The sequence below is a fragment of the Callospermophilus lateralis genome, chromosome 6 (assembly GCF_048772815.1).
Source record: "Callospermophilus lateralis isolate mCalLat2 chromosome 6, mCalLat2.hap1, whole genome shotgun sequence".
NCBI lineage: Eukaryota > Metazoa > Chordata > Mammalia > Rodentia > Sciuridae > Callospermophilus > Callospermophilus lateralis.
The window spans coordinates 161321661-161348793 of NC_135310.1; the positions used below are offsets into that span (position 1 = coordinate 161321661).

Sequence of the window (27133 nt, forward strand, 5' to 3'; positions counted from 1 at the left end):
GTAAAGGGGCAGGTTTCTTATTGGTTATTTTGAACCCAGCATACAGGTTACCTAAAGGGTAAAGTTGTTTTTCATTTCATGTTCCTGGAATGACAGTTACATATGAGCACTCTGATTTTTCTGTTCCTGCTTATTAGCCCCTGTTTATTCAGGCATGCCCTGGAATCTGTTTTTCTGCTCTTTCCCAACCATCCTGTTTTTCCCTTTTTAATCGGTCACACTTAACTGATTATCTGAAAAACACATTGTCTGAAGGTTTGTGACGTGCCCTAGTAATTTTGTAACTAAGCCTAAGGTTGCTGGGCTGGGATCTTTCACCATGTAACTCTGACATTCTTCAGTCATCTCTGGATGAGCAGTTTCTTCCTAGTCTTAAGAAGAAAAAGGAGGCAAAGAAGGGTGTCTTTTGTTGGGTGCTCTGCCATCAAGAGGAGATGAGATCTGAATGGTGGTCCCAGAGGGTTTTCCCACTCTATGATGTTATGTCCTGCTTTATGGTGTCACTAGTGGTTCCAACAATAAAGAGTTTGGATAAACTGCCCATTTTCAGTGGGCACTGCTTCTCTGGCAGCCCTCCCTACTGGAACTGGCTCTTCCTGGCTTTTGGCTCCCCACTGTTCCTTCCTCTTCCCTGAAGACCCTTAGCCTTGAGGCTTTTGTTTAGACTTCACTGACTCTTTCCCTTATTTTTGCTTTCATCTTCAGACTGTTCAGATAATTATTCTTATTCCTTGAAATTTTAATGCCTGGATCACCCCCACTCTGCATGCTATGCATCATTGTTGCCAAAAGCTCGGTACCCTGTCCCTGATGCCAATTCAATGAGCAGAAGATTTCGAGAAAAGGAAAAGGAGGTTTATTGCTTTGCTAGCAAAGGAGAAACACAGGAGACTCCTGACCCAGAGGCTGTGATTATGCCTGGCAGGGGGAGCAAAGAACATTTAATGAGATGATTCCAAAGCTACATTCCAGTTGTGCCCTGTCAGGGGCTGTAATTCACTTGTAGCCTTGAGAGAGAGCCATTTCTTAGGTCCTCTGGTACCATCTCAAAGTCTGAATTACTTCATTTCTGTGGTGCATGAGCTCAAGGATGGGGAGAAGGGTAATCTTGTTTTCCCCATGGTTAGGGAGCGGGGAGAGGGAGAAGAGAAGGGGGAAAGTAATGTCAGCTTTAAAATAAGACTCAGTGACAGAGCAGCAAGGACTATCTTCAGAGCATGAAGGGGATTGTGTTACATCAAGACTCTCGGTGAGTTCAGTCTCCCTGAAGATGATCTTTCACAGGCCTTTTGCTTTCCAATTCCCTGATCTCCCATCAAGTGATCGTGTTTTTCACACTTTCTTTGCAACCCCCTCCTGCCGCAGTCCGGCTGCAGCAAAATAATGGGGGTGGGGGGGTGGGATGACGAATGACTTATGTACCTTGATACAGCAGGAATAAGAGCCTTTATTGTAGGACAGGAGCGGTATTTATACATTTTACACAGCTTATCTAATTAGCATAAACTAGATACAGCAGTCAACCAATAAGGAATCTCCACACTTAATGGCTCGCTTTTGTTACTTCACAAACCACTCCCTCTGGCATTTGGCCAGGCACCATGCAGACTTGTTTACAGACTCTAACATTTCCCTGGCAAAATACCAGGTGCCATCCTGACTTGTTTACAGACCTTAACACCCTCCTGTGTCCAAAAGTTTGAACAATGTTTTCCATCTTCAACTTCAGCTGAAAGTAATAAATACGAACCCACATTTTGACTGTGTATGTGCATTTCTGTGGGCACGCAATTTTTATAACAAACAGTTTTGCAACCCACATTTTGCTCCTGTCTCTAGGCCATTGGGCGTGGCTCTCTCAGATGCCCACTCACTGGGGTCTTCAACTTTCTCAGCCTTGCTCAAAGGGCACACTATCAGAGTTTAGTTCCTTCCTGACCATCCTGGTAGGCCGAGCCTCCCTGTCCTGCCCTGGTGTGCTCGCTGGCTCCCTACCTGGTTGTTCACCATCCACTTCCTGAGGAATGGAGGCGCCTGTGAGAAGGAAGACTTCCTTGAGCTCCTGATTACCGAATTCCTGGCTCAGTGGCAAAGCTGGCACGCGACAGAAGCAGAGTGGGAACCCATTTGCAGCAGGGTGTCGGTCAGGGAGCAGGCCAGGCCTGAGCCTCCTTGGAAAGACGGCAGACGGCAGAGCGGGGAGCACTGTGCGCGGTGGGTGGGGCGAACTGGAAACGGAGACCGGAGCAGAGGGGTGAAGGGAGCATGCGCAAGAGAAGGACGTGGCGGGAAGATCAAAGGGAAGCGCAGGTCAAACCGGCGCCAGGGGCACTGGGACTTGCGGGGCGGCGCAGCGGACGTTCGGGACCGGGCTCAGGGGAAGAAGCGGCGTTCTGCCCAGCGAGGCCTGGGTCGACTCCAGCCCCAAATAAGTCACAACCCTGTCTCTGTCACCCATGAAGTTCTGAGGGAGCAGCAGGAGACCGACAGGGGTGCTGTTGTTGTCCATGTCGCTTTTCTATTATTCTGTCCAGGGCACTTCTTTCTTTATTCATAGCACTGTTGATTAGGACAGGTTTGAATGAAAATGGGCAAAAGGCGCAGGAAGCAAACCAGCCTCCTTACGTCCTCGAGGGTGCAGAGCGAAAACCACATACGAGAGCGGGGCTTGAACCCACGCGGGCAGCTGCCCACGGGATCTTAAGTCCAACGCCTTAACCACTCGGCCATCCCGGTGCCGCCGGCGGGCCTCTGCTTCTTTTCACCTGCGTATCCTTGTCATACTTTACCGCTCTCTACTCCGACAGGGTACGGTCTCGACCTCCTCGCTCCATCTTCCTGGAGAAATCTGCTTTTGATTCCAAAAGAAAAACCGGCGGCGGCGGCGCGGGGTCCCGACCAGCACGAAGCACCCCTGCCACCGCACCGCGCCCACCGCGCCCACCGCGCCCCGGCTTCTTCGCAGACTCTTTGAACACTGGGCTGCAGCCACCTCTGCCGGTGCCGGGAGGGTGCGAAGCCCCCGCACGGGGCCAGCCCACCTGATTCCAGTTCGTCCTGCGGTAAACGCGGAGACCTGGGCGGACACGGTGACTCTGAAGCGTCCACCCGAGCAGCTTGCTGGGCCCGGTGGGCTGCGTGCGGCTAGGGCGGCGCAGAACTCCAGCTGCTTCAGAAAAGCTGGCCCCCGGCAGCAGTCGGGCCTCGCCGGTACCAGGAGAGACAGAGCGATTCCAGGACCCCCCTGCCAGGACCTGGCCAAAGAGATTAAGGGTGGCCCCTCGACCTTTATTTCACCGAGCCCAGTGAGAACGAAGGGCTCGCAATCGCCGGAGGCGCTCGGAGAAATCACGCTCAGGTCAGGGGCCACAAACTGCCACCGGGAATTTAAGCTCCCAGGGGGACGTTTGGGCTCCGGAGGAGACGGTGCCGAGTGAAACCCCGAGGCAGGGTTAGAACCTCCTGGGTTCCGAGACAGTGCGGAACCCGTGGTGCATATTCTGCTCCTTGTTATCCAGGCCGTGGGACACCTGAAGCCCACTGCGTGGGAGTCAGTGAAGGACCCTCCCCAGGCCTCAGCCGCCGGTGAATGATAAGCCCGACCCTCTCCTGGATGCTCGGACCAACCGTCCGCATCCAGATCGTTCTCTGCACGAGGTCGAACCGTGCCCAAGGAACGCCCTGGTGTTCTCTGACAGCCTGGCCTGATGAGGTTTCCATTCGCAGAAGAGCAGGTAGGACCTGAGAGTTTCTGCCTCCGCCAAGAACTGAAGGAAATTTAGGTCTCACTGCTGGAGCAAGAACAGGCTTGGGGAATGGTGATGGAAGTGTCTGACAGAAGTGCCACAGTCCGGATGCAGCAAAATAACCAGGGGCTGAGGAATGACTTGTGTACCTTGATACAGCAGGAGTGGGAGCCCTTTATTGTAGGACAGGAGGGGTATTTATACATTTTACACAGCTTATCTAATTAGCATAAACTAGATACAGCAGTCAACCAATCAGGAATCTCCACACTTAATGGCTCTGTGGAGTTACTTCACAAACCACTCCCTCTGGCATTTTGCCAGGCGCCATCCTGACTTGTTTACAGACCCTAACACAGAAGGTTCTATAGAAAGCACATTAGAGCAAGAATTCCTCATGTTTATAGACCCAAAGGTTTCAGGGTAGTCTATTAGTGTGCACTACATAGTAGAATCCATCACCTGTATCGTTTTTAAATATACATTTATCTAGAAATTTGACATATTACTTGTGAAAGTAAAAATAAAGCTATTAGAAGTATATGAAGGAGTAATCCTATGTGTCAGGGAGCAGCCAGCGAGCAGAAAACTTTTAATAAATGTCAGGGGCTGGGGGTGTTGCTCAATAGCAGAAGTTTGCTTCACACGTGTGAGGCCCTGGGTTCCATCCCCAGCACCACAAAACAAACAAACAAACAACAACAACAAATACCAAACTTAAAAGCAAACAATCACCCCCCATAGATGTATTGAAATTAAGAATAGTAAAATAAAGCACACATAGAAATATAAATAAATGTGGTAATAGTAGAATGAATATATTTGAATTATCTAAAAAATAGTGAGGTGACATCTGGCAAGAAGCCATGCAAATGTGCAATATCAGGACAGCAAAATCAAAAGGACACGGTCAAAGGATAGTACAGGCAATTAGAGAGATATATAAAGACTGTAGAAAATCATTGGTAATCACAGAAATAAGAAACAAAAAGAGATATCACTTTACTACCATTACATTGTCAAAATGTAAAAGCTGAATAAAATCAGTTTCTGCAGGACTAATGATATCAGAGTCCTCATGTCCTGTTGTAGGAGTTTAAACTGATGAAACCATTCTGGGTACATCTAATGCAAATGAAGAATGTTCACATTATATGGTTGAGCTAATCTCCTAAGTTTAACTCTCATTCCACTCTCAAATTACAGAAAGTATGCATGTGAGGAAGTTAATCAGAGCACCATTTGTGGTCTTTTAAAACTGGAGGAAAAAAAACATATGCGATTTCCACTATTTGACAGTAGGTAGGTAAATTGTTGTAAATACAGACCTTAGAATATTATGCAATGTCAAAGGTGACTGTAGAGGTCCATACAGCAACATGGATGAAACTTAATTATATGACTATTAGCAAAGAACACTGAAGCCAAGGTGTGGGCTTCTGCTTCTGCCTGTGAAGGATCACTGCTATGGGAGTTGTTGTGGTTTAAGGGGGAAAGATCATGGACTTAAAAATATGTGAAATAACTGATTTTAGACATTCTTCTACTTTCACTGTAGGACTGTGACTCCCCCACCTCAGTGATATAAAAAGGAAATAAATGAGTATCTTATAAATATTTTATCTTATTGACTAGGGATTACAGGTCTCAGCACAATGAGGAGAAATTCACCAGAGCTAGGTAGTATAAATCAAGGACATAAATGTAGGATTCCAAGGGGGTGGGGCAAAGCAGTTAGAATTGGTGAGACAGAATATCAGAGAGGAGAAATCTGCAAAGAAAGAGCTTCAGAGTTCTGCAATGGTATCTTTCAACTTTGGTGGAATACTGATTTGTGCATGAGTGGGATAAAGATTCCATGCTGGGAGCCATCAGCCAAGTAGGTATGACAATCTCCTTGCCAGCTTACTTCCATGCTGTCTGTGGAAGGACTTCTGAAAGGTGACCTTGCTCAAGGACCAGGGCAGGATCCGTGTTTAGGGTGTTCCCCCTTTAGAATAGGGAGGTTTAGCATAATAGGAGATTAGGGTGTTCCCCCTTTAGAATAGGGAAGTTTAGCATAATAGGAGAGTAGGGTGTTCCCCCTTTAGAATAGGGCGTATCCTGCTGCTGAGTTCCTCTTGAGTGCTTAGGTCAGACAGTATATTTTGAGAGACAGAAGCCCATGCGGTGTGGATTTAGGCAGGAGTGGATTTGAGAGAGGGGATTTGGGCAGAGAACGTGGATTCCCCCAGAGCGTGTTTGTAGACGGCCGGTGTGAGTTCGGGAATAAAGAATTGCTGTTTGAATCTACAAGCTGTGTGGAGACTCGTGATTTGTGCCCAGCCGAGAGACTGCGGCATTTGGTGGCCCGTACGCGGAACGTTTAAAAATTGGAAGTAAGTGAAATTACTCGCCCCTGAAGGGAGAGCGAAAGAATGGGTGAGCATTTCAAAAAACAATGTGTTCTTGTTCTAATTTATTTTGTTTTTATTTCAAGTTGCCTGTTCCTAGAACTTTCTCAGGCAAACTGGGGAAAATGGTTGACTCAAGGTTTGAAGTTGTTCACCTCCGAGGAAGAGAAATTGTTAGAGAAAAAAGGCACCCCAGTAAGACCAAGAACAATTAGGGCATATGTTGATACAATACAAAAATGTAGCCCATGGCTTTTTAAAGATGAGTTATTAAATATATCAATGGGACCATCATGGTATCCTGTAGAAGGATTTTTCTCAACAAGAAAGAGATGGCTAGTTCTGTTTACTACAATTGTCTAAGATCTTGGTTTTTACAGACATCTGATTAATTTACAAAGCTAAAGTGTTAAAATATCAACCACTAAATATGAAATCAAGTACTCTTTACTTATTAAGTTCCATAAGGTAATATATTTAATCATTATGTGTGTTTTCATAAATTGGTGAATGGAAAAAGTTTAATATTGCTTTGGTCTATGTCTTTGCTAAATCAAGGTTACTAAGAGTTAAGATTCTATCAGGTGTAATTTATATACAAAGAGCATAAGAAGTTTCAGTTGGGTTTCAATTATAGTATTATAGTACCATAAAAAAAAACATGAAAGTATTTCATCCTATTAAAGTAGAGTAATTTGTCTAAATCAGAAATTTTATAAGGGTTATTTCAGAATGTGAATTTATAAAAAGGGTTAATGGCTAGAAAAGAGATTAAGATTAAAGATGTAAAAATATATTTTAATATGAAAGGTTAAAAAATGCTTCTAGATGAGATAATCTCTGTGTGGTAAAGTAAAAAGTTATAAAATGCCATTTAAAAAGATTTTGAGGAAACTAGACTTACTTTAAAAGCTTGAGAAAGGAAGAAAGAAGAAAAAGATATTTGTACATGGCAGATTGAAACAAAGCTTCTTAATGGAGTAAAAAAGGCCTTTGGTTGAAGGGCAGCCATGTAAACTAATATTAAGCGATTTAAACAGAGTCTAAGCCTCGTTTAAAAGAGCGAAGCTGTAGGTAATGAAAAAGTACATTTAAAAGTACAGTATAGATGATAATTAAAAGGCTTTAAAAGGTTAATTTGAAGGTGGTTAAGATGCCTTCATGATGGAGAAAAGATTGCGTCATTCGAAGCCTAGTTAATTTTAAAAATTGGAAAGGGGTATATATCCCCCAAAGATAAACTTAAAATAACCCTTTTTACTCTAAACTTTTAAAATTTGGATTCATCAGGACTTAGTGCTGCGGAAAGGCATATGTATCCAAAAAATGTGCATAAGCCTAAAGTTCTTTGGAAAGATATTCTAACAGGACAATGGAAAGGTCCAGACCCAGTGATTGTCTGGAGTCGGGGCTCTGTTTGTGTGTTTCCACAGGGAGAACAGCAGCCGATTTGGATTCCAGAAAGACTAACTAAAGCAATTTCTACGAATCGAAAAGAAGATGATTTGACTCAAATCCATAACAGCTGATATCCAGAACTCCAGCTTGGCCATTCTTACATCTGCAACAGTGATTAACAAGGATGCTTTTTTCAATATCTATTTTATTATTGCATTTTTCCCACATCATAAGGTTCTATTTTTATTTTTTGAGCTCATACAAACCTAGGTTAATGTTTTTCTGATCAGTTTTATTTTTTGACTGTGGAGTTTTTAAACATTGCAATGGAGATTTCACCTAGGTAAAGCTACAAGGCCTTTATTATTATCTTATGTGTTGTACGTTTGTTTGCACATTTGTGTTTTGTGTTGTATGTCTGTGTGTGCGTATTTCATATATGAGGAGCGCTCATGAGAAAATGGATCCAAATTATTATTATTTTTTTTTTTATTCACGTGATTTAAATGGTTTAATTTAAATTAGGTAAACAGCTGTTAAAGATTGTTTTTAAAGGTGCTTAACATATCTGCTTGTTTACTAATTTAAATCAGGTAAACAGCTGTTAAGGATTGTTTTTTAAGTAGGTTAACAGATCTGTTTGTTTACTTTCACCTTTCCTTTTCATTATATTTAATAATTCTTTTCAGGTTAATGTCTTTTTAGCATCATTGCCAGAATTCCTATCTTCATCCCAATGAATATAACTCAACAAGTATGCTCAATCAAGGAGTCAACTTACTTTGGGAGGAAACGGACTTTGGGAGGAGACGGACAGATTGATAGATTCCTCCCCTTTGAACTGCTTACAGAACTTGCCTGGACTATGTAACTACGTTTAGTGCAGCAAATTGTGGTAATGCTGGCATATCTTTGCTGATGGTGTCACCAGTGATCTTTGCTGATGGTGTCACCAATGATGCAATTTTTCCAAAGGAACTGTCAATTGGCTTGGTGTCGTGGCATTTCTGTATCCTCCTCCCTTCTGCTAGTGATGGTCTAAATTTGGGGGCCAATGGCTATATGCTGGACCGGCAGTCAGTGACGGGTATGATCCAATTGCAATGGTATCAACCTAAGACAGGAGGCTGACGCCTAAAGGTCAGTTACCTAAAGGTCAGTTTTCCGATGACGGGTAAGAGCCATATGTTGAATTGGACAACCTACCAGGCGCGGTCCTTAAGCCACATTAACCTCACTCCCCCACTGGCACCAAGGCCAAATTTGGGGGCCAACAGAGGTGAGGCAAAGAACCTCACCCCCCCACTGGTGCATAGACCTATCCACAAGTATGGCTGTATGCTGGACCGGTAGTCAGTGACGGGTATGATCCAGTTGCATTGGTATCAACCTAAGACAGGAGGCTGACGCCTAAAGGTCAGTTTTCCAATGACGGGTAAGAGCCATATGTTGAACTGGACAACCTACCAGGCACGGTCCTTAAGCCACATTACTTGTTGTTTAATTAATCAGAAGGGGGGAGATGCTGGGAGCCATCAGCCAAGTAGGTATGACAATCTCCTTGCCAGCTTACTTCCATGCTGTCTGTGGAAGGACTTCTGAAAGGTGACCTTGCTCAAGGACCAGGGCAGGATCCGTGTTTAGGGTGTTCCCCCTTTAGAATAGGGAGGTTTAGCATAATAGGAGATTAGGGTGTTCCCCCTTTAGAATAGGGAAGTTTAGCATAATAGGAGAGTAGGGTGTTCCCCCTTTAGAATAGGGCGTATCCTGCTGCTGAGTTCCTCTTGAGTGCTTAGGTCAGACAGTATATTTTGAGAGACAGAAGCCCATGCGGTGTGGATTTAGGCAGGAGTGGATTTGAGAGAGGGGATTTGGGCAGAGAACGTGGATTCCCCCAGAGCGTGTTTGTAGACGGCCGGTGTGAGTTCGGGAATAAAGAATTGCTGTTTGAATCTACAAGCTGTGTGGAGACTCGTGATTTGTGCCCAGCCGAGAGACTGCGGCAATTCCATGAAGCCAGGAAAAGAAGGACTGAACACTAAGTTGATCAATTCATGCCAATCACCAAGGTGGGAATTGTCTGTGTTCTCACCTAGTGTGGTTGGGTTGTGAGCCAGTGTCACCAAGGGATAACCTTGCTTTTGGAGCTACATTAGCCCAGTTAGCTTTGAATCCACCCTGAAAAAACTTTTGGAACAAGTCACAGATGGATTGAATACCCCCCCCCCCCAATAATGTTATTTAAACCTGTAAGAGAAAGATCCTTGTAATGAAGTTGTAGAAAGTTTAGAAATATGAGTGTTGGCAGTATCATGGAATTTAGAATCCAATGAACTGAGCAATCTAGCTAAGGAAATTTCCAGACAGAATTGTGAAGGTGTTTCCCAGTGTTGCCAGATAAGTGATGCCAGGTAAGTCAAAGGAAGCACTGGTAAATATTAATGAACCACAACTTTCTCCGTTAAAACAAACAAACAATCATCTCCAGCCGCTCTGAAGAGAAAAATATGTTAAAATTAAGAAATGACTTTCAAGCAAAAATCAAATCCAGAGCACTAGCAGAATAGGCGAACTGAAAATAAAGCTGTCTGAGATTATGAATCCTTTGTTAAGACCCCAGAGTGATTCAGGTGGCATCTAAGTAGAAACACTCATCCTCAGGGCTCTCAGAGGCACAGTTCACCCGTCCTGTTGACGGAGCAACAGACCTGCAGATCTCAGGGCGTGGTTCCACAGCATCTCCACAGAGAGCCCAGGATAGAGGAGGACTCGTTTTCATAAGGGTTTTGAGTGTGGCTTTTGTTTAAAAGGAGGTTGGAAAGCTTTCTTTTGAAGAAGTCAGATTGTAAATATTTTAGGCTTGGGGGCCACCGGGTCTCTGTTGCAGCTTCCCCCGTCTATTGTTGCAGGAAAGCAGCCACAGACACTGCGGTGGGGCTGAGCATACGGCTGTGTCCCAGTTAAACTTCACAGAAACAAAAAGCCGGATTTTTGCGGGGTAGGGGATAGTTTGCCAATCCCTGGTTAAAGTGTCAACTCCAATAACTTTGACAAAATCGCGAGAAAATGGTAAGGGCTGTGGGTGCAGCTCAGAGACAGAGCACCTGCCTAGCGTGCCGGACCCGGTCCTTCCTAGCCCCGGCGATCGCTCGCACCCACCCCGCTGCTCCCGGGCCCCCACGGTCCAGGGTCTGAACGCTGACCGGCTGGTCGAAGGGATGGAGGGCAGCACAAAACAGAGAGAGGACTTTGGGCACTCCTCTTCCCCAGAACACCGCGGGGAGAAGCAGGCTAAGAAAAGTGCCCAGCTGCAAGCAGGAGACCTTCCTTTTTAGAGGATGGTCAAGGCGTTTGGAACCCAGCTCCGGCGTCCCGGGGCCACCCGCAGGGCGCGGCCGGGAGCCAGGGCACTAGCGTCGGCCGCCGCGGGCCAGCTCGTCTGCTGGGAGGCTTTTGAAGGGCGGTGTGTAGGGGTCACTCGCCTCCTCTGCCTGGACGCTGCGGGACGTTCCCAGAAGACTCAGCCGAAGTCGAAAGGAATCCGACTCGAGGAGGACGCGACACTGTGCCTGTGCGAGAGTCGAACCGTCAGGGGCCGACAGGGAGGGACAGACGGGCACACACTCCAGGGCTTTCCCCGCCTCGCGCAGAGGAAGAAGTAGAAGGAGGGCTCACGGGAAGGTCCACTCACCGCGAGGCGGCCAGCCACGCCCAGCTGCTCACCAGGCGCCTCCCGGCCGCCAGCGCAACAGTGAGGGCGTCCTCTCTTTCTCCAGGTGGACAGAGCTCTTCTCTGCTCCTACACCCGAGTGAGTCATCTGTCCAAAGAAACTTCTGCAATTGAACCCTGACCGGCCGAGGTGTGCAGTTCCCTAAAATAGTGTACGGCAGGCGCTCGGCGCGCGGCCCTGTGGCTTAGCTGGTTAAAGCGCCTGTCTAGTAAACAGGAGATCCTGGGTTCGAATCCCAGCAGGGCCTTCTCCCTTAGCCAGAGCCAGCAGCTAGGAGACCTTTTTGATGCAGGGAAAAGACAACCGGGGTCCTCTACCCAGGAGACAAGGAGCCTGAAGTGCTCAGGTGGGGCGCCTTCCTTCTCCCTGGGGTGCGCAGAACAGAGCCCCAACCCGACCCCGACCTACCACGGTGGAGTGATGGTGGGTGAGTTCCCGTTTTGTGAGGGCTTGGAAGAAGAACAGTTGACATCTGCCGCAGCCCGGCTGGCTGGGCAAAATAACCGGGGTGAGGAGCAACTTGTGTGGATTGATACAGCAGGAGTGGGAGCCCTTTATTGTAGGACAACAGAGGTATTTATACATTCCCACAGCTTATCTAATTAGCATAAACTAGATACAGCAGTCAACCAATAAGGAACCTCCACACTTAATGGCTGCTTTTGTTACTTTACAAACCACTCCCTCTGGCAAAATGCCAGGCGCCATCCACACTTGTTTACAGACTCTAACATTTCCCCCTTTTGTTTAATTTAAATAATGATCATAGTGGTTTTTACACAAACACCATAAATAATCTGCTACAAGCAGAAGGGGAGGATACAAAATGTCACAATACCAAACCAGTTGATGGCTCCATGCAAGAAGCCCATGGAAAAATTATACCAGCAATGACACCGTTAGCAAAGATACCGAGTTACAATTTGTTGTAGATTACAGTTTGTTGTCTCAGTCCAGATAAAGCAGTGTCTCAATAGATTAACTCACAGTCCAGGTAAATCACAGTCCAGGTAAGTTCTGCAGGCAGCTAGCTTAATCCGAAGTCTCCTCTGGTTCTCAGCCGAAGTTTCCTCTGGTTTTCAGCAACACTGGAAATTCTTCCACCCTCGTTTTCACCGGCACTGGGATGAAGGCAGGAACTCCAGCAATGATGCTAAAGAAAATCCTGCAGCATTTCACTAAGAAAACAACCTTCTGAACAATTTAGTACATTATCTCAAGGTTTTTTACATTTGAAATAAGCCTTAATAGTGCTCATTACTCATTAGCTTCCAGGTGTGGGAGAACCATTGTAGTTACTGGCCTTGGAAATGATCAAACTTCAGAGACTTGGGCCTTCTTCCCCTACAGCATCCCGGGCAGCCCCAGATGGCCCCGGGGAGAATCCGGGGAGTGTTCCGGACTCAAACTGCCACTGGGCATTGGGAGCAAGAGCCTGTGAGACTGTGCCTCCGGGTCAGGTTTGGGTTTGGGCTCTGGCAGTGGCGTCCTGCTCCCCGAGGGGGGGGGCAGGGAAGAGCTGGCTGCCGCTGCTTGGAAAGCCCTTGTTTCCCCATAATCGGCTCCTGCAGGTGGCAGCCGCGGCTGTGGAGATTGATGCATTCTCCTGTAACGAAAAGTATTAAGTAATAGCCTTTTGTAATTTCTTTCTTGATAATCCTTCCTCCTCTGAACTTTTTTTTTTCTTTCTGACTAGAGTTCCTGGGCTTCCATCAGCACATGCCCTAACTATTCTTGGTTCCACTGGGGTGCCTCCTTCCCTTAGTAATTTACTTCTCACCCCTTCCATATTTTCGTCACAAAGACAATAAACTACACCAAGACAAAATAAGACACAAACATACTGTATCAATCTTCTCCATTTTCTCCAAATGGCCATTTTTCCTCTCACCCTATCTGCCTAGGGACGAGCAGATTTGCTCCCGTCCTATCTATGGACGGGCAGCTTTTTTTCTTCACTTACCCCCAAGTGTCCCTGGGCTCCCCAAAACGGGCCACCATCTGCTGCAGGCCGGCTGCAGGAAAATAACGGGGGTGGGGTGGGGGGTGACTAACGACTTGTGAAGATCAATACAGCAGGAGTGGGAGCCCTTTATTGTAGGACAGGAGGGGTATACATACATTCCACACAGCTTATCTAATTAACATAAACTAGATACAGCAGTCAACCAATCAGGAATCTCCACACTTAATGGCTCCCTGGTGTTACTGTACAAACCACTCCCTCGGCAAAATGCCAGGCGCCATCCTGACTTGTTTACAGACTCTAACAGACATCCATCATGGTTGCAGTGCAGGATGACAGTGCCCCTTGTTAAACGTGTCTGAAGATTCTAAACCGTCGGTAGCAGAGAATCAGTGCCTGGCCTGCGGGAGAGCGGGAGGAGGTCCTGCGGGAGAGCGGGAGGAGGTCTGCGGGAGAGCGGGAGGAGGCCTGCGGGAGAGCGGGAGGAGGCCTGCGGGAGAGCAGCGGGAGGTCCTGCGGGAGAGCGGGAGGAGGTCTGCGGGAGAGTGGGAGGAGGCCTGCGGGAGAGCGGGAGGAGGTCCTGCGGGAGAGCGGGAGGAGGCCTGCGGGAGAGCGGGAGGAGGTCCTGCGGGAGAGCGGGAGGAGGTCTGCGGGAGAGCGGGAGGAGGCCTGCGGGAGAGCGGGAGGAGGCCTGCGGGAGAGCAGTGGGAGGTCCTGCGGGAGAGCGGGAGGAGGCCTGCGGGAGAGCGGGAGGAGGTCCTGCGGGAGAGCGGGAGGAGGTCTGCGGGAGAGCGGGAGGAGGCCTGCGGGAGAGCGGGAGGAGGCCTGCGGGAGAGCGGGAGGAGGCCTGCGGGAGAGCAGTGGGAGGTCCTGCGGGAGAGCGGGAGGAGGCCTGCGGGAGAGCGGGAGGAGGCCTGCGGGAGAGCGGGAGGAGGCCTGCGGGAGAGCAGCGGGAGGTCCTGCGGGAGAGCGGGAGGAGGCCTGCGGGAGAGCGGGAGGAGGTCTGCGGGAGAGCGGGAGGTCCTGCGGGAGAGCGGGAGGAGGCCTGCGGGAGAGCGGGAGGAGGCCTGCGGGAGAGCGGGAGGAGGCCTGCGGGAGAGCGGGAGGAGGCCTGCGGGAGAGCAGTGGGAGGTCCTGCGGGAGAGCGGGAGGAGGCCTGCGGGAGAGCGGGAGGAGGTCCTGCGGGAGAGCGGGAGGAGGTCTGCGGGAGAGCGGGAGGAGGCCTGCGGGAGAGCGGGAGGAGGCCTGCGGGAGAGCGGGAGGAGGCCTGCGGGAGAGCAGTGGGAGGTCCTGCGGGAGAGCGGGAGGAGGCCTGCGGGAGAGCGGGAGGAGGCCTGCGGGAGAGCGGGAGGAGGCCTGCGGGAGAGCAGCGGGAGGTCCTGCGGGAGAGCGGGAGGAGGCCTGCGGGAGAGCGGGAGGAGGTCTGCGGGAGAGCGGGAGGTCCTGCGGGAGAGCGGGAGGAGGCCTGCGGGAGAGCGGGAGGAGGCCTGCGGGAGAGCGGGAGGAGGCCTGCGGGAGAGCGGGAGGAGGCCTGCGGGAGAGCGGGAGGAGGCCTGCGGGAGAGCGGGAGGAGGTCCTGCGGGAGAGCAGCGGGAGGTCCTGCGGGAGATCGGGAGGAGGTCCTGCGGGAGAGCGGGAGGAGGCCTGCGGGAGAGCGGGAGGAGGCCTGCGGGAGAGCGGGAGGAGGCCTGCGGGAGAGCGGGAGGAGGCCTGCGGGAGAGCGGGAGGAGGCCTGCGGGAGAGCGGGAGGAGGCCTGCGGGAGAGCGGGAGGAGGCCTGCGGGAGAGCAGCGGGAGGTCCTGCGGGAGAGCCGGAGGAGGCCTGCGGGAGAGTGGGAGGAGGTCCTGCGGGAGAGCAGCGGGAGGTCCTGCTGGAGAGCGGGAGGAGGCCTGCGGGAGAGCGGGAGGAGGCCTGCGGGAGAGCAGCGGGAGGTCCTGCGGGAGAGCGGGAGGAGGCCTGCGGGAGAGTGGGAGGAGGCCTGCGGGAGAGCGGGAGGCCTGCCGGGTCCCGGTGACTGGGGGGTCCTGCCCCTCCGTGTCGAAGCCCGCCGAGGCCCGCAGATAGAGCAGGGTTCGTCTTAGAAGCGGGGACAGGGACTTGTCCTGGGAGAAGGGGCCACGGAGTGAAGGCGTTCTGCCTCCTTTGTTCTCCTGCCTCTCCCTGGCCTCTCTCCTTCCTGCCAGGGGTGGAGGCCCGGAGACGCCCCGTGGGTGTCCACAGGTGAGAAGGGCGGACGGCTGGGGAGGCCCAGGTGCAGTGACGGGGAAGCCACCTCAGCGCCTTGGTGACAGCTGTGTGACCCCCTCCAGGGAGGGCCGTCCCTGGACAGGTGGAGCCCGGGCAGCTGTCTAGGCGAGGGCAGGGGAAGGGCTCCCCAGGCTGGAGTCGGCCTCCCCGCCCCACGGACCCGAGCGAGCCGTGCGCACCGGGGCTCCAGATCCGGCTTCGACGCCCTCCGGTGCGGGACTGCGGCTCCCGGTCCAAAGACTGGACTGTAAAGGAGACCTTCCCGTGGAATGCCGTCTGCCCTGACGGCCACGTAGGTGACAACCCACGATAAAACAGGGAGTGTCCTGTGCAAAAAGGGTTCTTAAAGTCAGGACTGTCGCCTGCCCGGCCGAGCCGTGGTGGTGGTTGCTAGTCCGCAACTCGGGAGGCCGAGCCTGGGAGCCCCGAGCAGCCTCTGCGACCCAGCGAGGCCCGAGAGACCCCGCCTCAGACGGAGGTCAGAGGGGGCGGGGCGACTCCGTGGTCACCCTGTCGCCCTGAAGACGCTCCCGCCAGCCCAAACGCACTTTGTTCTCTGCATTCGGAGGAAAACCCGCTCAGTGGAAGCCTGTTCCACTCTCTCGGAGCTGGGGCCCCATCAAGGACCCGGCACTAAATGACACTAATGTCGCTGGGCTGCGGCCTTCATCCTCCTGACCGGTTGGTCTCGGGCGCTGCACCTGATTCTGGTGTAGAAAGAAACCGGGTTGAATTCGGCTTCGCAAAACTAGGCGGCGTGTGCGCACGTGGTAGGACGGACGTGAGCGGGGCGGTCGGCCGGGGGGAAGGGTCCGGAGGTGACACACGGCATAAGTTCCGGGGAGAGAAGAAGTTCCGGGGAGAGAAGAAGACGGCCTGTTCCCGCCCGGTTTCGAACCGGGGACCTTTCGCGTGTGAGGCGAACGTGGTCACCACTACACCACGGAAACGGCGAGCCAGCCCAGCTCCCCGGCCGTCCTCAGGCCTCTCAGGTGGCCCCTTTAGATGCGAGGGTTAGTCGGCTTCCCGGCCTCCCCTCGAGGCGGGCCACCCCCCTGCGCTCGGCCAGGCCGGCCCCTGGCTGTCTGATGAGCTGCTCCTGGGCGCAGAGCTCGGGGGAGGGAAGAGCAGTCCGGCGCGGTGCAAAACGGCCCTGTCCCCTCCCTGCCCCTAGCAGACTTCCCCCCTCCTTCGTGAGAGCCGGCGGGACTTCTGGACGTCCAGTCCGCGCAGGGCGGGCCCAGGGGACCCGGCCCTGGAGCGTCTCCCCCGCCCGCGCAGCTCCGGCCCGGGGGACCGGCCCTGGGTTTCCCTGGTGAGGAGTGGCCTGCCTGTCTGTCTGTCTGTCTGCCCCGGGGCTTCTCCTGCAGGTGTGAGACGTTTCTTTCAGTTTGTTCAGTCTTTGTTTTTAAGATTATTGACTCCAACTAATAATAAAATAAAAAGATTAATGACTCCCATCTTCTTATGGGCCTGACTGGATAATTGATGCATTAAAGTCTTACTGTAGTTTTCTTTCCAACAATTGCTTTAGTGGTTATCAACAAAATTGGATACTTTGTAATTCTTTGGTTTTGGTATTAACTATTTCAAGAAAATGGAGAAGATTGTTACAGTATGTTTGTGTCTTGTTTTGTCTTGAAATGTGGTATTGTCTTTGTGATGAAAATATGGAAGGGGTGAGAAGTAAATTGATAAGAGAAAAAGGCACCCCAGTGGAACCAAGAATAGTTAGGGCATGTGTTGATAAAAGCCCAGAAACTCTAGTCAGAAAGAAAAAGAAAGTTCAGAAGAAGAATTATCAAGAAAAAAGTTGCAGCAAAAGGCTATTACTGAATACTTTTCGATACCGGAGGGTGCGTGAAATGACAAGGCGGCTACCACCTGCCCAAGCCGATCATGGTGCAGCAAGAATTTTCCAAGCAGCAGTTGTGGGCTCTTCCCCGCCCCCTGCCCAGGGGAGCAGAACGCCACTGTGAGCCCAAATCTAGACCTGACCTGGAGGCACAGTCTCGCAGGCTTTTGCTCCCTGTGCCTGGAAGCAGTTTGAGTCTGGGACTCTCCCCAGGGCCATCTGGGGCTGCCCTGGATGCTACAGCTGGCAGAAGACACTACTGGCGTCCCTGAAGTTTGATCATTTCCAATGCCAGTAACTACAATGGGTCTCCCACACCTGGAGGCTGATGAGTAATGAGTACTATTAAGGCTTATTTCAAATGTAAAAAACCTTGAGATAATGTACTAAATTGTTCAGAAGGTTTTTTTCTTAGTGAAATGCTACAGGATTTTCTTTAGCCATCCGGAGTTCCTGCCTTCGTCCAAGTGCTGGTGAAAACAAAGGTGAAAAAATTTACAGTGTTGCTGAGAACCGGAGGAAACTTAGGCTGAGAACCCGAAGAGACTTTGGAGCTGTTGCTGTTTCTGCTGCTACAACTTAAGCTAGCTGCCTGCAGAACTTACTTGGACTGTGATTTACCTGAACTGTGAGTTAATCTATTGAGACACTGCTTTACCTGGACTGAGATAACAAACTGTAATCTACAACAAATTGTAACTCAATATCTTTGCTAATGGTGTCGTTGCTGGTATAATTTTTCCAAGGGCTTCTTGCATGGAGCCATCAATTAGCTTGGAATTGTAACATTTTGTATCCTCCCTTTCTGTTTCTAGCAGGTTATTTATGGTGTTTCTGTAAAAGACACTATGGTCGTTATTTAAATTAAACAAAAGGGGGAAATGTTAAGGTCTGTAAACAAGTCAGATTGGCACCTGTTATTTTGCCAGAGAAATGTTAGAGTCTGTAAACAAGTCTGGATGGAGCCTGGCAAAATGCCAGAGGGAGTGGTTTGTGAAGTAACAAAAGGGAGCCATTAAGTGTGGAGATTCCTTATTGGTTGACTACTGTATCTATTTTATGCTAATTAGATAAGCTGTGTAAAATGTATAAATATCGCTCAGATCCTACAATAAACGGCTTCCATTCCTGCTGCATCAATGTACACAAGTTATTCGTAACACCCCCCCCACCCCCCACCCCCCGTTATTTTGCTGCAGCTGGACTGCAGCACTGTGCAAGTTTTGGTATTAGTAGTTTCTGCCTTTAACTGCAGAGACACATGCTCCAGTTTATGGGCACTTGCCTACTGAGGGACACTTTGGTGGCTACAGTGTTTGCTATTTAAAATCCAGGTGTCATGAACACTGATGTACAAACTTTTGTGTGGATGTGTTTCCGTTGTCATTTTAATTTTTATGTTTTGAACTATGTTTTTGGATGCATACCCATTAAAATTTGTTAGTTCTCTCTCTCTCTCACTGGGGATTGAACTCAGGGGTGCTTAACCACTGAGCCACATCTCCAGCTCTTTTTAAATATTTTATTAGAGACAGGTCCTTACTGAGTTGCTAAGCACCTCACTAAGTTGCTGAGACTAGATCCTCCTGCCTCAGCCTTCTGAGTTGCTGGGATTACAGGCGAGTGCCTAGTCTTTTTTTTTTTTTTTTTTTTTTTTTTTTAGTTGTAGATGAACACAATACCTTTATTTTATTTATTTTTATGTGGTGCTGAGAATTGAGCCTAGTGCCTCACACATGCTAGGCAAGCGTTTTACCACTGAGCCACAGCCCCAGGCCCCAACTATTCTCTTTTTAGTATATTGTCTCTGATCACTATGAAATGCCACTTTTTATTATGAAGTGTCCCTATCCATGAAAATACTCTTTGTCTTGAAGCCTGTATTCTTTTAATACTGCCACACCAACTGCTTTCTGATTGTTTATCTGTCTGTTGTTGTTTCCTACTGGAAACTGAATCCAGGGTGGCTCCACTGAGCTACACCCCAGCCCTTTTTGGTTTTTGTTTTGAGATGGCACCTTTGTCAAGGTGTTGTCTTGCTGTGATCATGTGCCCTAACTTGCAGTCCTCTAGCCTTTGCCTCCTGGTTGGCTGGGATTCCAGGCCTGGGCCGTGGCTCAGGCTCAAACTGACATTTTTTGGTTAGCATTTGTGTATAGTTCACCCCATCCCTTTAGTTTTCTAGACCATTATGTCCTATATAAATATATTTCTTTCCAAAGCATTTTTCACTTGATAACATAAGCATAAAATTTGCCATTTGAGCCATTTTAAAGTCTATATTTTGGTGAAATTTAGTACATCCACATTGCTGTGTAACCATTATAATAATCTACTCTAGAACTTTCTGGCCATTCAGGATTAAAACTCTGTACTGTTGAATAATAATTTCCTATCCTCCCCTTTGCCCCTGCCCTGGGAAACTCATTCTTTTGATATGGATTTTATTCTTTACAATTCATGCAATATTTGTCCTTCATGATTGGCTTATTTCACTCACATAATGCCCTTAAGGTTCATTCCTGTTGTGGCATGTATCAGAATTTCTCTCCTGGTTAAGGCTGAAAAGTATTTCATCATATGTTGGTACCATATTTTGCTCATCTGCTGGTAGACATTTGTGTTGACTGCACTGGCTGAACACTGTGCTGTGAACTCTAAAAACAAGGATATGTTTGAGCCGCACTTTCAATTCTCTTGAGTATGCACCTGGAAGTTGAATTGCTGTATGATGCTGTGATCCTTTTTAACCTTTTGAGGAACCAGAAACTGCTCCCTATGGTGGATGCACCACTTTGAATTCTCACTAGCAATCCCAGGCATCTTAATTTTTATACCCTGAGGATCTGTACTACTTACCCCATGTACACAGTAGCCACATCACTGGTCTGACATGGTATCTCACTGCAGTTTGAATTTGGATTTCCCTAATGGTAAGCGTGTTGACCATCTTTTCATGTGATTTGTGGGCTATTGTTTGTCTTCTTTGGAGAAATGTCTATTTAAGTCCTTTGACCATTTTCAATTTGGGTTTTGTTGTCTTTGAATTACAGTTCTTTATATATTATGTATGTTCATATAATCATTCATCAGCTAAATGATTCACATATATTTTAAGCTGTTCTATGGGTTGTCTTCACTTCTTGATAGTGTCCTTTGAAACACCAAATGCTTTAACTCGGTGAAGTCTGTTTTCCCCTTTTGTTACCTCTGCTTTGGGTGTTCTACACAAGCAATCGCTGACAAACCCAAGGACATGAACATTTTTTTCCAGTGTTTTCTCCTGATGGTTTATGGTTTATCACTTTTGTTTGGGTCTTTGATCTGTTCTGAGTAAGATTCTGTGTGTGGTGCAAGGAGGCAGCCAGCTTCCTTGCTCTACTTGTGGGAGTCTGGTCTCCCAACACTGTTTGTGGAAGACTGTCCTCTTGGTTGGTTGTCTGCCACCATCACAGGTTGACTGACCTCACATGCCAGAGTCCCCTCCTGGGCCCTCTGAACTGCTCCACTGCTCCACATTGATCCTTTGCTAGCTCCACACATTGATCCTTTGCTACCTCCACATGGTCTTGATTACTACAGCTTTCTAATAAGTTTGAGGCCAGGAATCATGGACCCTCCAACTTTGTTTCTAGTTTCAAGATTGTTTTGTTCTTTAAGATTCCTGGAGATTCCTTATGAATTTTAAAATGAATTTTTCTCTTATGATGCAGGTTGTTGTGGGCTCAAAGCAAAAGTTGCACTTCTTGCCCTCCTTGGTGGCTAGAACCCTGGTTTCCAACAGACAAGGTTGTTGGAATTGTCCTGATGTTAGTGAGAGAGACAGTATGGCAAGCTGAGAGCCAGTTGGTAGGGCATTCGAGGGTCAGGTTCTTCACCTTTTCTGGGGAAAAAATTGCCAAGAAATTCAATGAGCTCCATCACATGCTGAAGAATCTGTTACAAGATTCTACAACAGGTTTTCCTATGTTACTTCAAGTATCCACAAAAGATAGCTCCATAAAATTGATGGCATGGCTGAAAAGAGATTTTGGTCACTAAAGGGAAAGAAATATTTATTAATAGCAAAGACCATGTTAAACTTAAAATTTTCCTTAGCTTCAAGTACCTTTGCTCAATCTTACTACAGGTTTACTTTGCTGTGTGTGTGTGTGTGTGTGTGTGTGTGTGTGTGGTGCTGCGTATTGCACCAGCCCTTCTTATGCTAAGCAAGTGCTCTACCAAATGCCCTACCACTGAGACCTTTTTAAATGTTTATTTTGAGACAAGGTCTGATTAAATTGCTGAGGCTGGACTACAACTTGCAATCCTCCTGCCTCTGGCTATTGATTAGCTGGGACTATGGGTGTGGGCCACCAGCACAAGCTTACTATTTGAATTACCTCAAGGATCACCTTTACCTGTGAGTTTCTCTCGAACTAGTGTGAATTAGATAGCCTTATATTTTCATTTTTCATTACAAAAATCTTATAGGTATGAATTTCTTTGTGGAATAAAGATCTCATTTTGGTCTTAAAAATCCAGTTCTGAGGTTTTGTGGTTCAGGCATTTAATGATTGTTTATTTCTGTATAGTCCCTTTGGCACCTTGCAATACCACCTCTAGGAATGTTCTCAGTGAAATTCCAGTTTAATCCCATGGTTGCTACTTGGAGACCAGTCACTGTAGCTATTTGAGGGAGCAGAGGTTTGGAGCAACCTGCTGAGAGCCATAGCCAAGTAGGAATGATGCATGGCAATTTCCTTGTCAGCCTACCCCATGTTGCTTAGAGGGAGGACTCTCCATTGTGGAAATGGGCTTGCCTTGGACCCAGGTCATTTGCAGTGACATTGCATGAATGTTTGAGGAAGGTGACCCTGCTCAAGGACCAGGGCAGATCCGGGTTTAGGGTGGGTCCAGGTTTAGGATGTATCCTGCTGGGAATAGGGAGTATCCTGCTGCCTCAGGTACCTGCTCCTTGGGTTTAGGGCGGTTCCAGGTTTAAGGTGGACCCTGCTGGGAATAGGGCGTATCCTGCTGCCTCAGGCGCCCGCCGGCTCCTTGAGTTCCCCTTGAGTTCTCCTGGGATTCAGACAGTATTTGGGATGCAGAGCCCGATGGAGGTGTGGATTTTCCCCAGAACATGCGTGTAGAGTGCCGGTGAGAGTTTCAGGAATAAAGAATTGCTGTTTGAATCTACAAGGCTGTGAGTGGCTCCTGATTTTGTGCCCAGCCAGACTGCGCAGCAACCCACATGTCCATGCCAGGATGAGGAAGCACCACAGGGGCTGCTAAAATCCCTGCTGCCCTCACAGTGAGTACGGCAGAGACAGGGGACCCTGTCTGGAAAAAATTAATAAAAGCAAACAAGATGTGGGTTTCTACATCTTAGTCTCAAAATTAAAAACAGAGACAGATGAAAACTGGAAGGTGACACAGTACTGGAGGACTCAAGCCTGGGGAGATGATAGAGATTGTGAGGATGGAGCTAGGTCCACTCAGATACCTGCCCTGTGGCTGGTCTGGAAAACAACCTTTCACCGTGGCCCTCTCCCCGCTCACTCCAAGGTCTCTCCTCGCCATGCGTTTCCTTAACACAAAGCAAGGTCTCCAGTGCCCTTAACTTGGGACCCTCGTTCCTAAATGTGATTCTTTGTCATTAAAGGTGAAAATCAGTGTTCCTTGTAAGGCCGGGATCAGGCACAGCATAGCACCAAATCGGACAGTATCAAATTATTCTGTGTTCTCCCCAAGGTTCCTTGAACTGACGTTTGTGAAGGATTTGGACAACTGGGTGATGACCTTAAGCAGGTAGGGTATGGCTGGAGGAGGCAGGTCCCTACGTGTGTGCCTTTAGGGTACATATTTTGTTTCTGGTGAGCAGAGCTCTCTCTGCTCTTCCTTGTGCCATATTCTGACTACTTTCCTCCTTTACACCCTTCTGCCATGATGTTCTGCTTTACTTCAGGCCCAGAGTAACTGAGTTGGCAAACAATGGATCGAACCTCTGAAACTGTTAGCTAAAATAATTTTTTCCTTCTTTAAAGTCGTTGTTATCAGGTATTTGGTCACAGCAATGCAAAAACCCACAAACAAAGGAGAAAATGTAGCAAATACAAAAATGATTTAATGGAAAAAACAAACTTCATAATCCTGAACATGGGATAGATAAGAAACAGCTATTTTTATTTTGGGCAACATCTAACAAACTAAATACAGCAAACTTTGTCAGGCGGACGTTTCACTTCTTTTTATACCGCCTACAGAAATATTCATTCATTTGCCTAAAGAAAACATTCTAAGTAGCATTTTAAATAAACTAAAAGTTGAAAATATCCAAATACTGAACTTAAGAATCCAAACACAAAAGTGCATGTATTATGTGAGCCTATTTGTGTAAATTTAAATAATAAGCAAAACTGTGTTCTTAGAAGTCAATATAGTGATTACACGTAAGAATAGCAGAAAACAACCCAAAATGAGTCGCCCAAATCAGGAGTATCAATCTGGGTCCAAATCAGAGAAAGACCACTCAGTAACTGGAGCCGGGACAGTTTAGAACAGTAAGAACTACCCAGGGGAGTGGAACAGGAAGGGTGGGCTGCTCCCGGCACTGAGCGCGCACCTAGGAAAGCAGCTGCTGCTCCTCCAGGATGGAGGTCCAGACCAGTAGGCCGGGTGAAGACACGCTTGCTTAGGCTACCCTGGCCTGTGTGTCCTCGAGGCGTGGGGACGGTGAGGTGGGCCACCAGCAGGGCCAGGCGGGGAAGCGCTCGGGGAGCCTGTTCTCTGTGATCCGCCGACGCGTTTCTCGGGGTGCTGCACTGGCGCCCTCTGTTGACCAAGTTCAGTATTGAGCTCGCTGCAAAGCAACCTGTGCGCAGGCCCCGGGTTCTTGCTGCTCAGCAGGGTGAGTGCTGGGGACCAAATCCCAATCTCCAACGACAAGATCTGATGGCTGAAATCTCGAAAAGTCAAAATCCTTAGGGTCAAAAATCCCTAAAATGCAAAGTCCGTAAATATCAAAATCCTGAAAATTGTTAGGGTCTGTAAACAAGTCTGGATGGCGCCTGGCAGAATGCCAGAGGGAGTGGTTTGTGAAGTAACTCCACCAAGCCATTAAGTGTGGAGATTCCTTATTGGTTGACTGCTGTATCTAGTTTATGCTAATTAAGATAAGCTGTGTGGAATGTATATATGCCCCTCCTGTCCTACAATAAACGGCTCCCACTCCTGCTGCATCAATCTACACGAGTTGCTCGTCACCCCCCCCCTTATTTTGCCCAGCCAGCTGGACTGCGGCAGAAAATCACATTCCTAAAGATTAAAATCCTGAATCCTAGATCATACCAGAATTCCCCCAAACCTCCATCCCCAGGAGAAAAAGGCTAAATAAGCGGGACAGAAAGCTGAGTTCTGAGGAAGGCGCAGTCCGTTTTCAGTTGTGGGCACTAAGGTCGCACTGCAAGGGTAAAATTTCTAAGCTGTTTCTAAGCTGCAAGGCCTGAGTTAAAAAGTAAAAGACCAGGTATTGTTAAATTCCTCTGCTACCCCCCAAACCTGAAATTCCTGTAGCTGTTAGGACAATACCCGAACTGCCCAGTAAATATTTCCACTGACTCTCTGGTTGTCTAATAACCTGGGACCCTGTGTAGCTTGTCACGTAGGCATTTAGGTCCTAAAACCAATCAGTTTGAATGTGTACCCCACTTAGGAGTGACCAATCACCCCGCCCAATCTGTTCCTGCCAATGAATGTACTAATCATGTCTCAGAGTTGTTGTTCAGTTTTCCCGCGCCTCATGATGATTTGTTCTGATGTATGCAAAGCCCCTGCCCTCCTCAAAAAGTGTACTTAAGTGCTGCTCAACCTCTGCTCTGGGCTCTGGGCCGCTTACCCTTCTCAAGTGGGCACCGAGCTCCAGCATGCTGGAATCTCAATAAACTCCCTCCTGCTTATTGCATAAAGTCAGTCTCTTGGTGGTCTCTTCCTCTGACGCTTTGCCGAACCCTTACAGCACGTCACAATTGTGCATGGACTCGGCCTTCTGGCACAGTCTCGCACTTGCCTCCAGGGAGCAGAAATAATGGAGACACTCAGTGACCTTCTGAATAAGACAACTGCTGACGGAGGTTCCTCCAGGGTTGCAGAACACATCTAGTGGTGTACTCTTCCTGCTTAGACTATGTACCACCCAGTGTGACAGAGAACAGTGCCACATTCATGTTGGGTAACCAAAAGCACTTTCAAAACGGACTCTGTTGTCTTTTTTTTTTTTTTTTTAAGACAGATACTTAAAATTCATTCCCCTGCTGGATTTGAAAACTCATCCAACTCACTTATGTATTAGTGACTAGAAAAGTGAAGCATTTATAAACTCTTACTTGAAGATTTGGTGGACTTTGCGGAGAGAATGGATTCCAGGTGGATCCTCCAACCATAGAGGCAGATTTGAAATTAGGAACCATGAGAGCTACTGAAAATGAATTTTAAGGTGTTCCAGATAAAGTTTATTTTTTATCATTCAGCTGAATGCATTTGTCGAAAAATTCAGATGAGTAGATTGGCCACACAATGTAGCAAGGGTGAAAACTTCGGTTCAAAAATGCATTATTTGTCTGCATTGACATCCCTTCCAGATGATGAAATTTCCAGATTTTAATGAATAAAAGCCTCATTTGCCCAAAGAAGCAAGTGAAGTTATGACTGGTTCGAAAATACTTATGTGTGGATAGGCTACAAAGACACAGGTGTTGCTCTTTAATCACCAGGATTGTTTCCTGCCTGTTAAGAGTCTGTAAACAAGTCTGCACGGTGCCTGGCAAAATGCCAGAGGGAGTGGTTTGTGAAGTAACAAAAGCGAGCCATTAAGTGTGGAGATTCTTTATTGGTTGACTGCTGTATCTATTTAATGCTAATTAGATAAGCTGTGTAAAATGTATAAATACCGCTCTTATTCTACAATAAATGGCTCCTATTCCTGCTGTATCAAGGTACACAAGTCATTCGTCACCCCCCGGTTATTTTGCCCAGCCAGCCGGGCTGTGGCAGATGGTGGCCCGTTACGGGGAGCCCCGGGACACTCGGGGGTAAGTGACGAAAAAAGTTGCCCGTCCATAGATAGGACGGAAGCAATCTGCTCGTCCCTAGGCAGATAGGGCAAGAGGAAAAATGGCCATTTCGAGAAAATGGAGAAGATTGATGCAGTATGTTTGTGTCTTGTTTTGTCTTGAAATGTTGTATTGTCTTTGTGACAAAAATATGGAAGGGGTGAGAAGTAAATTGATAAGGGAAAAAGGCACCCCAATGGAACCAAGAATAGTTAGGGCATGTGTTCATAAAAGCCCAGAAACTCTAGTCAGAAAGAAAAAGAAAGTTCAAAAGAAGAAGGATTATCAGGAAAAAAGTTGCAGCAAAAGGCTATTACTGAATACTTTTCGATACCAGAGGGTGCGTGAAACGACAAGGCGGCTGCCACCTGCCCAAGCCGATCATGGCGCAGCAAGAATTTTCCAAGCAGCAGTTGTGGGCTCTTCCCCGCCCCCTGCCCAGGGGAGCGGATCACCACTGTGAGCCCAAATCTAGACCTGACCTGGAGGCACAGTCTCGCAGGCTTTTGCTCCCTGTGCCTGGAAGCAGTTTGAGTCTGGGACTCTCCCCAGAGCCATCTGGGGCTGCCCGGGATGCTACAGCTGGCAGAAGATGCTACTGGCATCCCTGAAGTTTGATCATTTCCAAGGCCAGTAACTACAATGGGTCTCCCACACCTGGAGGCTGATGAGTAATGAACACTATTAAGGCTTGTTTCAAATGTAAAA

General features: G+C 48.2%; 1 protein-coding gene and 3 non-coding genes across 4 annotated transcripts in view; 1 reads left to right on the top strand and 3 right to left on the bottom strand.

The window, feature by feature from the left end:
- The window catches only part of LOC143401644 (uncharacterized), a 742139-nt gene that overhangs the window by 144100 nt on the left and 570906 nt on the right, over nucleotides 1-27133 (bottom strand). The window lies entirely within an intron of this gene.
- Nucleotides 2651-2736, bottom strand: Trnal-uaa (transfer RNA leucine (anticodon UAA)). The gene has a single exon. It is a non-coding gene; the product is annotated as a tRNA-Leu (tRNA).
- On the top strand, nucleotides 11442-11515 carry Trnat-agu (transfer RNA threonine (anticodon AGU)). The gene has a single exon. It is a non-coding gene; the product is annotated as a tRNA-Thr (tRNA).
- Trnav-cac (transfer RNA valine (anticodon CAC)) lies at nucleotides 16359-16431 on the bottom strand. The gene has a single exon. It is a non-coding gene; the product is annotated as a tRNA-Val (tRNA).